Source organism: Microtus ochrogaster, unplaced genomic scaffold (genome assembly GCF_000317375.1).
Source record: "Microtus ochrogaster isolate Prairie Vole_2 unplaced genomic scaffold, MicOch1.0 UNK22, whole genome shotgun sequence".
Taxonomy (NCBI): Eukaryota; Metazoa; Chordata; class Mammalia; order Rodentia; family Cricetidae; genus Microtus; species Microtus ochrogaster.
Genome location: NW_004949120.1, coordinates 3,101,802 through 3,119,864, shown reverse-complemented (window position 1 = coordinate 3,119,864; position 18,063 = coordinate 3,101,802). Strand labels below are relative to the sequence as shown.

General features: G+C 38.5%; 1 long non-coding RNA gene and 1 pseudogene across 1 annotated transcript in view; one reads left to right on the top strand and one right to left on the bottom strand.

Annotated features, from left to right (window-relative positions):
* LOC113458416 overlaps nucleotides 1–18,063 on the bottom strand; it is a 218,483-nt gene that overhangs the window by 144,701 nt on the left and 55,719 nt on the right. The window lies entirely within an intron of this gene.
* Nucleotides 6,696–7,523, top strand: LOC106144358 (annotated as a pseudogene).

Below are 18,063 nucleotides of genomic sequence, written 5' to 3'. Positions count from 1 at the left end.
TACTAACTCTAGCATCTAGCTCAGTGCTTGGCATGCAGGTCTATTTGAGTTCCTTCCACTCTTTTGAGTATCTGTTTTTTTTTTTTTTGTTTGTTTGTTTTTTAAATACAATCACCCCTTTCTGAATGGAAGCATAACCTTGCTTTAGAAACTCAATCTTCAGACTGAAACATCAGTGCATTTTCAGCCCAAGGAGGGATTTAGAAGAGAAGACAAGGGTGGGGCCCTATGATGGGATAAGCGGTTTTACAAGAAGAGGAAGTAAAATAAGGTTAGACAATCCACTTCTCTCGATATTTAATGCCTTTCTACTTCCCATGGTGCAGTTACAAAGCTCAGTCAATGAGACACATCTAATGTGGATTTCTAAGCCTCTGGAGCCATGAGAAATGAAAGGGAAAATATCCAGGTATTCTATTAGAACACAGAGAGAGACTGAAAATAAATGAGAAAATTACTCCAGCACAGCATATTAATTTCTGGATGTTGCTTACCCTCATTCTACCATAAAGATCAATTGTAGGAAATAGCTTTTGGGGCATTCCTTTGTCTATACCACATGTCATCCTTTCTATAAAAAGTAAACTTATTTTTTTTAAATCAAATACATTTCTGAGCACAAAAATTTATGAAAATATCTTGGATGATTAAAGTTAAATCAATAAAAACTGATCAGATTCTATATTTTTACAGATCCCATGTATCCAGACATAGAAGGTTATAGTTTAGACCTCTAGGGTTTTATAATATGAGCAGAAAGATAAAGCAAACACACATGAAATTTACCTAAAAAACACGTAAGTCAGGATAAGGAGTTTAGAAGGCCAAAGGAGAGATGTCACAACATTGATAATAAATCTGTTGTCAAAATAAGAGCTCAGATAAGAAAAGGAGTAAGAATCATGAAAAGGAAACTTCCTGGAGTGGGGCTGATGGGAGAAACCAGAACAAGCTTGCAAAAAGGACTCCTCAGGGAGAGAGAGGGCAAGCTACCTGTGGGTCGGAAATCTGACATGTTTGGCAAGCTCTCCATCAAAATGTCCCAGAGCTGTCATTAGAGAGCCAAATGGGCCAAATCGTGTCTAAGGTCTCTCAGCAAAGTGGATGAAAGAGTCCAATTAATGCAGAGCTAAGTACTGGAAAGTGCTCTCCTGGAAGGCTGCCTTTCCAGTCCTCTGACTGCAGCCAGTGTTCCACCACCAGCCTCTCTCTACAATTCTTTACTGGAATTGTCGTCTTTCATTGGGTGAGGCACCGGTCAGCCCCAAAGCTGTTTCCCTGGTGTGGACTTGACTTGTGCAGTTAGTAGCAATCGAACGGACCTTTTATGAAGCAACTTCAAGACCAGCAGAATGGAGAAAGTGGACACATCTACTTAATCTGTGAAGAATCACACGGGATTTTTTTTTTTACCAAGCCATTTAAAAGTCACAAATGTTAATACAGTTAGCATCTACAGTGCAGTGTAGCAACAGACTTTGTTACCAGCCCTCGTGAGGCTCAAGTTAGGTCAAGTTTCATGAGTCAATGATGAACGGAATATGATTTGCCTCTGGATAATTAAGAAGAGAAAATAATTAATTTCTGTATTTCTTTCTTTACCAACGTCTTCAAAGTAATAACACCATTAATATTAGAAGCTAACAAGGTATTAGAATGGAGTTTTCTGGTTAAATTAGGTGAATTGAATGTAATTTGATATTTTTTTTCTCTGAATCTTAATAGGTTTATGGGCAGTGAGAAGACAAGCCTGAGCTGAACCGGACTAATTTGACCTCAGCTCAAGGGCAAACAGTCCACACTGAAAGCAAAGATCCTTAATCAATGGTTCTGGCCTGTTAGTCAAATCATAAGACTTTTAAACAAAAGTTGAGTTTCCTATTTAAAATGTTGTATTTTGACATTTACTTCACCTAGGCCAGATCTTGGCAGCATCGAAGCTTTAGAATGGACTTTGATTGGAAGACTGAAGTCCTTCTTGTCTTTCAACTAGATAATATTAAGGAAAGCTTTCTTTTCTGAATACTCGGAGCTTCCAATTGCTCATCTTCTCAGCTTGCTAGCATCGTCAGGAGAGGCTGGCCCCACGATGTGCACCGTCCAAACCTCCAGTCCATCTTGGAAAACCTTGAGTCTCTTTTGACTCTCTAAATGCCAAAGACCGCTTAGATTTGATTTTAGTTTTAAAAGAAGTTAATTTGGCTCTAATTATAGGAAAAGTAACGCACATGCAGACACACACAGACACATTGACACACACATACACACTTACACACTTGGTACAGCAAGGCAGGATTTTTATTGTAATCATTCCAAATTTGAAAGCTCATTTCCACAACTCTCTACCACAATGGAGCTGAAAATGCAAGATACAATTGCTCAATAAAAGTGGCTGCATATCTCCTTTGCTATGGAAAGCAGCTCATAATGTTTGTTATGTCAGGCACATAGTCTGTCAGCCAAATAATCTAGGAGGAAAATCCAAATAAATTTAGGACCCAGAAGAAAGCACAAGGACCAAATCCCCCAACATGACTGACATTTTCTAACAATATCTAACGTTTTGCTGACTGGATCAAGCCAGAGGAGAAATAAAGCAAGCAAACATTTCTCGTTTTGTTCTGTTTGTTATACATCGGGAAAAAAAATCATGGATAATCATAAGCCTTGCTTCACCAGGAAAAAAAATAACAAGATTTAAAATTGTTATAATAAGGCAGTGGTGGAGAATACAACTACATTATGTTAATTATCATGTTTATGCTATTAGCCAATGTAAATTACTACACTTATTAAAGAGGCAAAAATGACTCTGGTTTAGATATAGATAAGTTATAGTAAGGTTTATAGGCTGAGACTAAACTTATGCCTCCTTTGCAATAAAAATAATGGCTTTAAATAGAAAATAATAAATAACATAAGTGAACGAGCAAGTGTATACTAATTAGTCTAACTTTTATAGAGGGCAGGACCCCAGTTTTATTATCAATAGTGTATCATACTCTATTCAGCTCTGTACAACTGCAGCCTTCTTTAGTTAAAGTAGATGTTTAGTGTGTCATTATGGCTTTAATTCATAAAGAACACAGTTCCTTATTTCCTCCCTGCCTTTTACATGCATGAAGAAATAACCAAAATAATCTTCATGACCTTTTGACCCATTTGTTATTTTAAATTATCCCCCTACAGCCCAAATAAAAACCCAGGAAATATTTCACACACACACACTTACACACAAACACACAAAGGCACATGTACACTTACACGCAGAAGAGCGCTTTTGTTTATTTTACTTTTTTCAATAAGATTAAGTTTCATTTTGCAATACTAGGATGGCCTTGACTCCCTCAGCCTCCTGCCTGCTGGGATTAGTGGCATGTGCAGGCTAGGAAATATTCCTAGCATCTTCTAACAGTCAGAGAGAGAGAAAGGGAGAGAGAGAGAGAGAGAGAGAGAGAGAGAGAGAGAGAGAGAGAGAGAGAGAGGAGAAATTGGAGGTGCCATTTTCATGAAGCAAAATTGTTTTTTAAAACTGGGGTAAGCAAAGGTTTCTTTTATTGGTCTTAAAGTAATAAAATGGCTCTGTCTACTGCATATGCTGTGAAAGGGTTGGCAAGGAATAGTTAGCGAGCACATTAAACCCAGTTTCATCCATCAACGCTTTTGCATTACCTTGTATTTCCCTGTAACAATCACAAATTAACAGGTAAGTGCAACGTGCAAAGACAAAAAACTACAACTTTTATAATACTTGAGAGGGAGGAGTTTATCTCCACAAGAAGGAGTGTGGTCAAATAGCAATCAGCAATTTTTTTGCCTGCAAATAAATATTAAAATTTATAGATTTAGCACCATAAATATGAGGATATTGTCTAGCTGCTTATTTTTAGAATGAATTCTTAAACTCACTCCTTTTAAAATCCAAAAAGTTTTTTTAAGTGATTTTTCTTGCCTACAGTAAAAATATTAAGATTGCTGACATGAATAGAAAAGAAAATTACAGAAACTACAAAAGGATTGTAATCAAACAGTACAGGCCTTGAACAGGAGTCAGAGAGATCAAAGGAACACTCTAGAGAGATCAGAAGGGAATTAGGTCACTAGTTCAACATGTAGAAGATACAAGATGATTTTGCTGAAAAATATTACTTAAAAATAATTATGTTGGTGGCTACCCTGGGAGAAAATAAACATGATACACTAAAATTACAACTGTTAAAAATCCAGATGTAAAAAACATAAGAAAACTGAATGCATAACCCAAAAATTAAAGAAAGGTATATATGACTAAGACATTCTCTAATGGTTTTTATATTTCCTTATTTAGGTCTGTGTGTGTTCATATAAATAGAATACACGGTGCACATGTGGAGGTCAGTTCCGTGTTTGTACCATGTAGGCTCTAGGCATTGAATTCAGCTCATCATAACTGTTAGAAAGCACCTGCACCAGCTGAGCCATCTCTCCAGCCAGCCTTTTCCATAAAAAATACTTTTATAACCCAAACCCATTGGAGGCTAATATATTTAGGAAAATTACAATCCAGATAAGACTGAAATTTATGATCTATAATCTACAACTAGGTTTTCATATTGACAATAAAGTGATATTATATATATATATATATATATATATATATATATATCCAGTGTTGATGAACCTTGATAATACTATGTTAAGTGAAAAAAGTCAGATACAAAAGGTCACACATATACTAAATATTTTTTAAGTAAAATATCAGAATAGATAAATTCACAGCATGAATATCTAAATGTGGATAAGTGCACATCTGATTGCAGTTCCTATGGATTGCAGAAGATGGCATTGGATCCCTTGGAGCTGGAGTTATAAGCACTTATAAACCACCCACCCTACTTGAGTGCTAGGAACCAATTCCAGTTCTAAGCGAGAGCAGTATACTCTCAAGTGTTGAGACACTGTAAGGTATCCTTCAGAAGAGAACAGGCTCTAAAAAGCCCATTCATTCATGTACTAGGAACAAATTCTGGTCACACTCCTAGTAGGCCCACATACTGCCCTGTTTATGGAAGTTTCTGCCCTGCCCAGTCCTACAGCCATTCAGTCCCAAAGAAACAAACAGAGGCTTATATTAATTATAAACTGCCTGGTCTATTAGCTCAGGCTTATTATTAATCAGCTCTTACAACTTACATTAACCCATAATTCTTATCATGTTTAGCCCATATGGCTTAGTACCTTTTCTCAGTAAGGCATTCTCCTCTTACTCCCTCTGCATCTGACTGGTGACTGCATCTCTGCCTTTCTTCTTCCCAGAATTTTCCTAGTATGGTTGCTCTGCCTATACTTCCTGCCTGGCTGCTGGCTAATCAGTATTTATTACAGCAATACTAGCAACAAATCTTTACAGTATACAAGAGTATTATCCCACAGACTGCCCCAGCCACAGAACTGTCACCCACATTCAGAGGGCCTAGTTTATGTTTCTACAGGTCCCCTCCACCCGCCACTGCATGATGTCAGTCTGGAGTCATTGAGCTTCCCCAAGCTCAGGTCAGCTGCTTCTGTGGTTATCCTCATCATGGTCTTGAACCCTTTGCTCATATTATCATTCCTACCTCTCTTCACCTAGACTCTGGGAGCTTGGCCCAGTGCTTATTTATGGATCACTTCAACTGCTTCTATCAGTGGCTGGATGAAGGTTCTATGATGATGATTAAGGCAGTCATCAATCTGATTACAGGGGAAGGCCAGTTCAGACACCCTCTGCAGTATTGCATAGGGTCTTAGCTGGGGTCATCTTTATGGATTCCTGGAAATTTCCCTAGTGTCAGGTCTTTTGCTAGCTCCACAATGGCTCCCTCAATAAAGATATATCTTTCCTTTCTGTCCTTCCCCCATCTTGACCATTCTATTCCCCCACGCTCTCTTCCCCCCTCCCCTTTCCCTTTCCCACTCCCCTCCAGCTATCCCTTCCCCCCCCCACTCCAATTTTCTCAGGAGATCTTGTCTATTTCTGCTTCCCAAGGGGATCCATGTATGACTCTCTTAAGTTTCTCATTGCAACCTAGTTTCTCTGGGGTTGTAGACTATAAGCTTATTATTCTTTGTTTTACCTCTAATATCCACTTATGAGTGAGTACATACCGTGTTTGTCTTTCTGGGTCTGGGTTACTTCACTCAGGATTTTTTTTTCTAGTTTCATTAACTTGCATGCAAATTTCAAGATGTCATTGTTTTTTACAACTGAGTAGTCTCCATTGTGTAAATGTACCACATTTTCTGTATCCATTCTTTGATTGAGGGGCATCTAGGTTGTTTCCAGGTTCTGGCTATTATGAATAATGCTGCTATGAACATAGTTGAGCAAATGTCCTTGCGGTATGAATGTGCATCCTTTGGGTATATGCCCAAGAATGGTATTGCTGCGTCTTGAAGTAGACTGATTCCCAATTTTTTGAGAAACCACCATACTGATTTCCAAAGTGTCTGTACAAGATTGCATTCCCACCAGCAATAGAGGAGTGTTCCCCCTACTCTGTACTCCAGCATAAGCTACCATTGTTTTTTGTGGGTTTTGTTGTTGTTGTTGTTGTTAGTTTTGTTTTTGTTTTATCTTAGCCATTCTGACTGGTGTAAGATGGTATATCAGAGTTGTTTTGATTTCTATTTCCCTGATGGCTAAGGATGTTGAATATTTCCTTAAGAGTCTTTTGGCCAGCTCTCTCCTCCAGCCTGGCAAGATGCCCAAGGGAAAGAAAACCAAGGCGAAGAAGTTGGCCCCGGCTCCCCGCCGTCGTGAAAAAACAGGAGGCTAAGAAGGTGGTGAATCCATTGTTTGAGAAGAGGCCTAAGAACTTCGGCATTGGGCAGGACATCCATCCCAAGAGATATTTCACACGCTTCCTCAAATGGCCCTGCTACATCAGGCTACAGAGGCAGAGGGCCATCCTCTATAAGTGGCTCAAAGTTCCTCCTGCCATTAACCAGTTCACCCAGGCCCTGGACCAGCAAACAGCTCCCAGTTGCTTAAACTTGCCCACAAGTACAGGCCAGAGACAAAGTAGGAGAAGAAGCAAAGGCTGCCGGCCCGTGCTGAGAAGAAAGCTGCCGGCAAAGGGGATGTCCCGATTAAGAGACCACCTGTCCTTCGAGCGGGCGTCAATACAGTCACCACTCTGGTAGAGAACAAGAAGGCTCAGCTGGTGGTGATTGCCCACGACGTTGACCCCACTGAGCTGGTGGTCTTTCTGCCTGCCCTGTGTTAGAAGATGGGGGTCCCCTACTGCATCATCAAGGAAAAGGCCAGGCTGGGGCAGCTGGTCCATAGAAAAACGTGCACCACTGTTGCCTTCACACAGATTAACTTGGAAGACAAGGGTGCTCTGGCCAAGCTGGTGGAAGCTATTAGGACCAATTACAACAACAGATACGATGAGATCCGCTGCCACTAGGAAGGCAACGTCCTGGGTCCTAAATCTGTGGCTCGGATTGCCAAGCCAGAAAAGGCAAAGGCCAAAGAACTCGCCACTAAACTGGGTTAAATGTACTGCTGGGTTTTCTGTACATAAATATAATTACAAAACAAAGAGTCTTTTGTCCATTTGAGATTCTTCTGCTGAGAATTCTCTGTTTCATTCTATATCCCATTTTTAATTGAGTTATTTGGAATTTTGGTGTCTAATTTTTTTTTAGTTCTTTATATATATTTTGGAGAGAGATCTGTCCTCTGTCTGATGTGGGATTTGAGAAGATCTTTTCCCATTCAGTAGGCTGTTGTTTTGTCTTGTTGACAGTGTCCTTTGTTTTCAAGAAGCTTCTCAGTTTCAGGAGGTCCCATTTATTATTTGTTACTTTCAGTGTCTGTGCTACTGGGGTTATATTTAAGAAGTGGTCTTCTGTGCCCATGCGTACAAGGCTGCTTCCTACTTTCTCTTCTGAGGTTCAGTGTGGCTGGATTGATGTTGAGGTCTTTGATAGATTTGAACTTGAGTTTTGTGTATGAGGATAGATATGAATCTATTTGCATTCTTCTACATGTTGACATCCAATTATTCCAGCACAATTTATTAAAGATACTTTTTTTCCATTGCATAATTTTAGCTTCTTTGTCAAAAATCAAGTGTTCATAGGTCTGTGGATTAATAGCAGGGTCTTTGATTCAATTCCATTGGTCTACCTGTCTGTTTTTATGCCAGTATCAATCTGTTTTCATTACTGTAGCTCTGTAATACAGTTTGATGTCAGGGATGGTGATACCTTCAGAAGTTCCTTTCTTGTACAGGATTGTTTTGTCTATCCTGCATTTTGTTTTTTTGTTTTTTTTTTTGCTTGTTTTTCCACATAAAGTTGAGTATTTTTCTTTCAAGGTCTGTGACAAATTGTGTTGGAACTTTGATAAGGATTGCACTGAGTCTATAGATTGTTTTTAATAAGATGGTCATTTTTATTATGTTGACCCTACCTATCCAAGATCATGGGAGATCTTTCCACTTTCTGATATATTTTTCAGTTTCTTTCTTCAAAGACTTAAAGTTCTTGTTGTATAGGTCTTTTACTTCTTTGGTTAGTGTTACCCTAAGACATTTTATGTTATTTGTGGCTATTGTAAATGGTGATGTTTCACAGATTTCTATCTTAGCCCTTTTATCATTTGTATATAGGAAGGCTACTGACTTTTTTTGAGTTGATTTTGTATCCTGTCACATTGCTGAATGTATTTATCAGCTGTAGTAGTTCCCCGGTAGAATGTTGGGTTCATTTACGTATACTATCATATAATCAACAAATAGTAAAACTTCGACTTCTTCCTTTCAATCCTTGATCACCTTTTGTTTTCTTATTGGTGTATCTAGAACTTTGAGTACTATATTAGATAGGCATGGAGAGAGTGGACAGCCTTCTCTTGTTCCTGATCTTAGCAGAATTGCTTTGAGTTTCTCTCTGTTTAATTTGATGTTGGCTATCAGCTTGCTGTATATTGCTTTCATTATGTTTAGATACCTTCCATGAATTCCTGATCTCTCCAAGACCTTTACCATAAAGGGGTGTTGGATTCTTTTCAGCATCTAATGAGATGATGATATGGGTTTTTTCTTTCAGTTTATTTATATGATGGAATACATTGACAGATTTTTGTATGTTGAACCATCCCTGCATCTCTGGGATGAAGCCTACTTGATCATGTGGATGATTTTTGTTATATGTTCTTGGATTCAGTTTGCCAGTATTTTACAGAGTATTTTCATCAGTGTTTATGAAGGAGATTGGCCTGTAATAATTTTCCTTAGTTGAATCTTTGTGTGATTTAGGTATCAAGGTAACTGTAGCTTTGTAAAGTGTTTGGCAATTTTTTTTCTGTTTCTATTATGTGGAACAATTTGAGGACTATAGGTATTAGCTCTTCTTTGAAGTTCTGGAGTGTAAACTCCTAATGGGTAGTGATAGTGAGGATATGGAAACCACTCCCACAGACTTCTCATTCCATGTCTAGCACAAGGTAGGTGCTCATCTAGGAGAAACAGACCAAGAGCCCCCAACAATAGAAAATATACCATTTTCACACTACTTAAATGCTCTTTCACCACTGTGACTTGACATATACATTTGTGTGTATGTATAGTCACATACACACACACACACACCCCACACACAGCAATTAAGAGGAATAGGAGCTATGAATTTGAGAGAGAATGGGGTGTAATATGTGGGACAGTTTGGAGGAAGGAAAGGGAAATGGAAACTAAAGTAATTCTATTTTAATTTAACTTCAAAAATATTTTTAGAAACTCTATCTCAAAAAAACCAAAAAAAAATTTTTTTTCAAGATCACAGAATAGAGTCATCTCCTACAGATAATCTTAAAAAGGTACTTGTCTTGTCCTAAGATGGATGGCCCCTAGGAAACATGGGATTCTGTTATCCATGCTGGCTTTGAGGGATTTCCATCAGTGACAGCAGGGCAAAAGGGTAGACAGCACAGTCCACACGGGTATGAATCTGTGATTTAGAAGAGCTGCAACCATCATGATGGGCCAGGAATCAGAGAGTGGAACCCAAACCAGAACAAAGCTAAAACTTTCAGAGGATCACTTCTAGAGACTTATATCCCTCAACTAGACATAACCTCTAAATGTTCCCAAATCAGACCACAAGTTAGGAACAGTCACTCCAAACATGAACCCCTAAATCACATTTCTGATTCAAACTGCAACACTCTAACCTACCCATCTAAACCTTTAATAAAACTCAGCCAACCAAAATCTCTAGTGGTTCACATCACCTGCTAGCTCCTGCTTTCTTCATGTCTTCCCTCTTCAAACATACATACCATTCCACATAAGCTCAATTATATAATATAGTCATCACTACTATCAAAAGAGGGCAGAATAAAAGACCAAAGACTCGCCATAATCTAACCCTTGGGACATTCCAAGCTCTATCCTGAGTTGGGTCCTTCCTTAGCTTTGAGATCTAACCCTGTAGATTCCAGTTTGAGAAAGAATCCTGTCAGCTTAATTATAAAAAATAAACAAACAAACCCACATTTGGTGTCTTTCTGATTTTCACACATTAATTCCCCTGTACCATTTCCAGCACAAGTTCTATTGAGCTACTCCCTGTTCCCCCATGTTTCTTCTTTAAAAATATCCATCCACTGTCTGCTCCTGCTCCTTGGCTATCAATCCCTTTTGCCCCATTGGGGTTGAGCCTGCTTTCTCTCCATGAGAGCAAAACCCATAGTCCATCTGCACATGGCCTGAGGTCCTCATTGAACAAAGTCTGCCTTGCTGTCTTTAACCTTCCTTTCTTTAGCCCATTCCAGAAAAGAGCTAAGTTTAAACACTGAATTAAAAACAAGCTCTTTCTTTCAGATTTAAAAAAAAATCAAAGATTTCAAATTATTAATTTTAGAAGATTAATGAATCAGGCAGAAGAGTTGAATATTATCTTCAAGTAGCTAAGGTACCACACAGTAAAATGATACTTAGAGAATCTACCTCGGGAAATGGAGCTGTAAAAAAAAAAAAAAGAAAGAAATATGTATTGACCCAAGAAAAGGGATCATTAGTAATGTGAGGTTACCTCTAATTAGATAACCTTGATGGAACAAGGCGTCACACACAAAGTAGGCCTCCTTAATCCTGCACTTCAGATGGAACTGCAGAGACACCTTCCTGAAAATAATTAATGTTGCCCATGACAACCACTCAGCACCCATTGGGTCATGATCATATGACAAGGGACGGAGCAGGTATATCTCAGAGAGGTTAATAGATGACACTGGCATAGCCGAATAAAACAAAAGTTAATCCCCAGAGAAATCTAAACTTTTGACTAGAGTATAAAAATATATTCATTAAGAGAAGAAAAAGAATTGCATTGATTGGATTTCATATTTTCAAAGTTTTGAGTTGAAAAAGTTTCATTACCATCAAATACAAAAATGTGAGATATTACAAGGAGACTTTTAAGATAGGATGATGATTATTAATTTAGGAAATGTAAATTGGTATTTACCTTCTTAAGTCATGTCACTCAATGAGTTTCTAACCTTTGGCCCAGGAGCCATGATGGCAGTCTCTTATGCACTGGAGGGACAAGAAACTTCCTTTGGCTACTTTTTTTTCTGGGAGACTGCCACCTGTTTAGCTGAGAAGCAGGAAGTACATCTAGAACAATTCAGTTTTGCAGGAGAATAAAAGAGGAGCCATGACAACTGCATAGACACTATTAAAAAGGTGAAAAGCAATTTAAAAGAAAAGTAGCAATGAATTTTAAAGAGAGAGAAGTATATGAGAGGACTTGGATGGAGGACACTGAAGAGAGAAAGGGTGTGACTATATATACAGGAGTGGAGTTGGGGTGAGAGGGATGGACACTATGTACTGAGCAGCTACAGATGAAGCCCCAGGGAGGAAGAGAGCAAGTTCATGTATGGAGCCAGAAGGACACACAACACAAGAGAGTAACATGACAGACGCGACTGTGAAATATCAGAGGATCCAGACAGAAGAATCCAGCTGTTTGCCAATCCAGAGAAGACACATTGAAGGTGGAGAGCTGATCTACATTCCTGAAACATAGTCACCACTCTTCCTCAAACTCCGATTTCCAATTTTTGTTTGTTTTTGTTTTGTTTGTTTGAGATAAGAACTAGCTTGCTATAATTTTTTTCCCAGACCACAAATCCTACTTTTTATACTTGTACAATTATGTTTTTTTCTTTTGTTTTGTTGCTGCTTTATCTCACACAATCAAGAGCATTAAAAACGAGGAGGAAGAAGAGAAGGAGGAGGAGGAGGAGGAGAAGAAGAAAAGGAAGAGGATGAGAAGAGGAGGAGGAGGAGGAGGAGGAGGAGGAGGAGGCAGCTTCAAAGATGGTTGTTGGAATCTAGATTCCCTCTGAGCCATGGCCTAGAGGGTATTGCCTATGATGCACATCTTATTTCCCCAAACATAGGCTCTCTGTCCAGTCTTTTCTGCGGTCCAGATTCCACTCAACATCTAGCTTCTTGGTGATTTTTTTTTCCTACACTGTGCCAGAGACCTGTCTGAACTCCCTGCCTGGCCTAGCTAGCTCTGATCAATACTTTGCCTGGGAGCCAGAATTCTTCTATCAGTACTTCCTGTTTCAGTTCTGTTTCATTATTCATTGTGGTTCTACTTAGCACAGGCTCCTATCCAAGATTAGAACTCATGTCTGTCTAGAGTTTCAAATTCCAGTTCCACATATGTCCCACTGCCACTGTGTGGTAGGTACAGTGATGTGTTGCCCCTGTCCTCACTGCTGACATGAGGCCTGCAGACAGTCTTTTCATGGCTGTTTCAGTATGAAAGAGGAGCCGTGTTCAAGATCACACTCTCTAAGGTTAGTCAACATTCAATGATCAAATACTGTGAGACTGGAAAATTCTCCATGGCCCAGTACAGTCCGAGAGGTCATGTTGGAGACCCACAAGACATGGAAAGTAAAAATAAACCTGATCATAGCTGATGCCTGCTGTCCATCATTCAGGGGATGTTGTTGTGGGTCATTTGGAAATATCCAGCTAATAAAACACTATCTCAAAGTATGCACCCTAGGGAATCCAACTTAAACCACGGTTTCTTCCCAATATGTAAGTATTGGATATTTGTTTCTTATTCTCCTTTCCATCTCAGCTCAAAGTTAAAGAATAACTTCAGCCAAGTTCATAGCAATTTCTTACACAACATTTTGGGAGACTTTTTAGGTAACAATTCCATGTAAAGATATTTTTTATTTTAAAAATTCCTGGATCTAGATATTGCCACATGTTCATGTTTAAAATGTGTTATGATTTCAAGTACCTTAATGTCCAACACCAATCTTTTTATAAAGATTTGCTCTATACATAATACTGACTTCCTTCCTGATCGAAATGGACCCCAAACAGAACACTTTAAACACTGATCAGCATCTTTTTCACACCCTACACAACAGATGCTCTCCACATGGTTCTCAGTGGAAAAGGCTTGAGGCATTTTGGAAAAATGCAGAAACAGTCATGGTCCGCATAGTAATAGAGAGGGTTAAAAATCATGTTTTCGTCTAAGGTAAAAAATGCCAGGTATCCTGGCAGTAAGTGAACCAATTCCCTCCCCTAACTTGCCCCAAAATTAACTGACATATAATGTTGAATAATTTTCTCTGGCTTTGTAGAGCATTCATGTAGATGAAAAATCAATATAATTGCATCATCTTAGGATATAACTCCATTTCACACATAAAAATGTATTGTCACAAGTGTAGCATAAACTTCATTTCCTTGCAGTATAACAGCTGTGGAATCAAGAGAAGAATATGCAGTGATTTATTGTGAATTTACCAAGATGTCTATCAATAATAATTTACATTATTGGGTAGCCACCATATCAACACTGTGATGGTACACTGAAGCCAACTTTATCCCATATTCCAGCCTAGCCCTGCCAACCACTTGTATTCTGAGCTATGAATTATCTTATTCTAGATCATGTTCCCTTTTCTTCTAATTTACTAACAACTTGGGAATTGTGTTGAAGGTGTTTTCAAAGACTAGTATTAAATACATACTTCCTCTTTGGATAATTGGGAACTATAAAATCTTTCTAATAAAAATATTATTGGTCCAGATAAGGTTAAGAATCATTCACAAAGTCTATCTTACTGCCTGTCGAAGGTGTTAATTTAGATCTTCATTTCAAAAATGCTTTTAAGTAAAGAAAATTCAAGGTTTAATCAGAACGTACTGACTCTAAAATCGACCAGAATCATTGCTCACATTATAATTCATGGCAATTAAAATATGACAAATAACGGCTCACATGAGATAGAAGTAAAAGCATCTATAAAATGCTTTGTATACTCCTCTTCTGTCCATGTTCTAAAGAATGAAGTAAAGCCATCTCCCTACAGAGGCAATGCTTTATTTCCTGAGTATTTTTTAATTAGAAAATTCTAATATTTAAAATGGCTTTTAGAAAGAAATTAGCAATATAAGCCTAAGGCTGTGGCAGACAGGACTAATGACTTTCATCTCAAAAGTTATTCATTAAGACAAAGTTCCAAAGTCAATACAGACACCACCTGTGGTCACTGACCAGGAACACTGAGAACAGCACAGTCTGTGTGTTACTATGCCATTTGTCATCTCAGAGGAATCTATAGCAACCATACTGGCTAACAATGGACTAAGTTATCTAGAGGCCTGACATGTTGTGCTCTTTCTTTCCCACCTATGGGCTCACTATGTGTAAAGAAGAGGACACCATTCTGCTGCAATACACCCTTAGCTCTTAACAGACTATTATTGTCATTTGAAAGCACAACTGATGTCTAGTGATGTATAAAGAAAGCTTTTTACTCTCACCACAGCATTGATCATAGACTTTTTCAATAAAGGGACATGGAGCAACACTATATTGACCCTTAGAATACTATGGCTTCCTTTCTTGGTTCTCTACTGTGACTAATTTAAACAGCCATTCCCCCCACTGCCTCCCTTCTTTCCACCACCTACCCCCAAGGTGGGGAGAAAGAGAAAGTTCCTGATTTTCACTGAGACAACAAGACTTGCAAACAACATTGTTCTTCATTATCACAATGAAGGAACAGATTCAGTCAGCCACTTACTGTGTAGAGGAAGTGTAGAGGCTTTACAGTCTATGAAATGTTCTGCTTTCAGATTAAAGTATTTCATACCCCACACTCTTTTACAGAGAGCCAAGAGAAGCTCTCTGGAGGATCTACTAGGAGTCAATCTATTTACCATGACTCTGCTTATTAATTATTATCATCATCATCATCATCAGAAGGGAGCAAAGACAGCCTTTGGCCCTCCCTGCTGTCAATTATCCATCAGTCAAGTAAACCAAGAACTGCATCATATAAACTTTAGAACAAGGAGTCCTATAAGATCAAAACAGAGGGTGGTGAGCCTTGGAGGAATCAAGGTGACTTTGCAGGGGACCTGAGAATAAACTGCTGACTAAGGTAATTGGGAAAGTATTATAAAAAGCCTACATAGACAGCAGCATGGCTAAGAAAGGTAGAAAATGTCCTCCGAGGGACACATTTTAAAAGAACGGCAGATAGAGAAAGTCCATGAATAGGGAAGATGTGTCTACAGAAAAGCAATGGGAATTCCAAGGAGCCCCCACCTCCATCCAGGTCTAGTAAGGTGAGCATCCAAACTGCCTAGGCTCCCACAAAGCCAGTACATGCAGTAGGATCAAAAACCCATTGCCATTGTTCTTGAGTTCTCAGTAGTCTTCATTGTCCACTATGTTAAGAGAGTCCGGTTTTATCCCAGGCTTTTTCAGACCCAGGCCAGCTGAACAATAGAACATCCCCATTGTCTCAGTGTGTGGGTGCACCCCTTGCGGTCCTGAGTTCCTTGTTCGTGCTCCCTCTCCTTCTGCTCCTGATTTGGACCTTGAGAATTATGTCCGGTGCTCCAATGTGGGTCTCTGTCTCTGTCTCCTTTCATTGCCTGATGAAGATAAATATTCAGGAGGATGCCTATATGTTTTTCTTTGGGTTCTCCTTATTTAGCTTCTCTTGGATCAATAATTATAGGCTCAAAGGTCAGGGAACCCTGATTGCTCTTCGGGCTGAGGTGGGAGGGGGAACTTGATTGGGGGAGGGGGAGGGAAATGGGAGGCGGTAGTGGGGAAGAGACGGAAATCTTTAATAAATAAATAATAATAATAATAATAAAAAGAAATCCTCAAAACAACCTTTAGGAATAGAAAAATATCTAAAATTGTTCTAAACATTAGTTTAATATAACGTTTGAACCTATGTGTTTTAACTTGTATATCTTTCCAAACTTAATTTCAATTTTTCAAAAGCAAATTTGTAATAATGTATACAAGTAAAATTATTATTTTCCACTAAAAAAAAAAAAAAGAAAAGCAATGGGCTCCAGATCACACAAGAAGCAAAAGACCTGAGGAAAAGCCATTGATTGGTTTTGTTCTCAAGCATTCTATACTCGCTCAAGAATTTTCCTCCATGCATTTTGCTTTAGTTTTGTTTGTTTCGTTTGTGATGCTGGGGTTAAATTCAAGGCTGAAAGGGAAGTGATCTCAACCCAGCTACATCCCTCGTCTATTTACATACAAATGATAAACAGGGGGTTAAGAGGTAAAGGAGGCTCACTAATTTTATAAGAGCAATAATAAATAATGCATTTACAATATTCTATAAAGAGACAAACATATTGGCAACGGGTGTATGAAAAATGTCCTAGGGGCTGGAGAGATGACTCAGTGGTTAAGAGCATTGCCTGCTCTTCCAAAGGTCCTGAGTTCAATTCCCAGCAACCACATGGTGGCTCACAAGCATTTGTAAAGAGGTCTGGCGCCCTCTTCTGGCCTTCAGTCATACACACAGACAGAATATTGTATACATAATAAATAAATATTTTTTTAAAAAAAGAAAAATGTCCTATATACTAATCATTAGGAATCCATAAAGTGCTCCAGGAAGAATGTTCACTATCAAAAAAAAATACAAACAATGAGTCCCAAAAGATGTGAGAAAAGGGGATCCATTGCTTGGAATGTAAATTAGTAAAATCACTGTTGAAAACTGTAGGAGCTCCTCAAAAAATGAAAACTAGAACTATTGTACGATCTGTCAATCCCACTGGTAGGCTCATAATCAACTAAAAGAAAAGCCAGTCTAGTAAAGAGATATCAGCCATATTTTTATACTAGTCACAGCAGCCAAGAAATAGAAGAAACTAAAAGTCTCCAGCTTATGAAGGGCAAAGAAAATGTGGTACGCCCTCACAATAGAATATTATTCAGCTATTTAGCTATATATGTATATATATGTATATATGTGTAAGTTATGTGTGTATGTGTGTGTGTGTGAAATCCTATCATCCGTGACTGCATGAATAAACTGGAGAGAATAGGTCAAGCAGAGAAAGACATATACAGCATGACCTCACTCATTTGTGATTATTAAAAGGCTTTTGTCATAGGAGTTGAGAGTAGAATGTTGGTTAACAGAAACATGAGGAAGTGGCGAGCACTGGACACTCAGTTACAGTTCAGTAGGACTCAGGGGTTCTTTTGGTGGTTATTCATTGGGGTGACTATAAGTAATGATAATATATACTTCAAAAAATCTAGGAAAAATGCTTTCACCATATGAAACAATAAATGCTGATCTGGGCACGCTGGCACACAGCTGCAATGCTAGTACTACAGAAGCTAAGCAAAAGGATCTTGAGTTTGAGGCCAGGCTGGACTACAAGATCCTGTCTCTGAGAAGTGTTCCCAGACAAAAACAGCTTGAGAAGACGGGAGTGTTTAACCCCACTAACAAATTGCATTACAGGATAGTGATAAATGTGCATAATTTTATGTATCATAAAACATAAATTTAAGATTTAAAATATTATATAAACAAATGCGAGTTATTTGTTGTTGAATCTTTAATAATTATTTCATTATTTATAGTTTTAATGTCAGCAGTCAGGATTTTATGAGGCCAAGGAGAGAAAAGAGAAAGACAACTGGTATATTAATGCTTGTGAGGTCCATTGTTCAACCCCAGGACCGTAT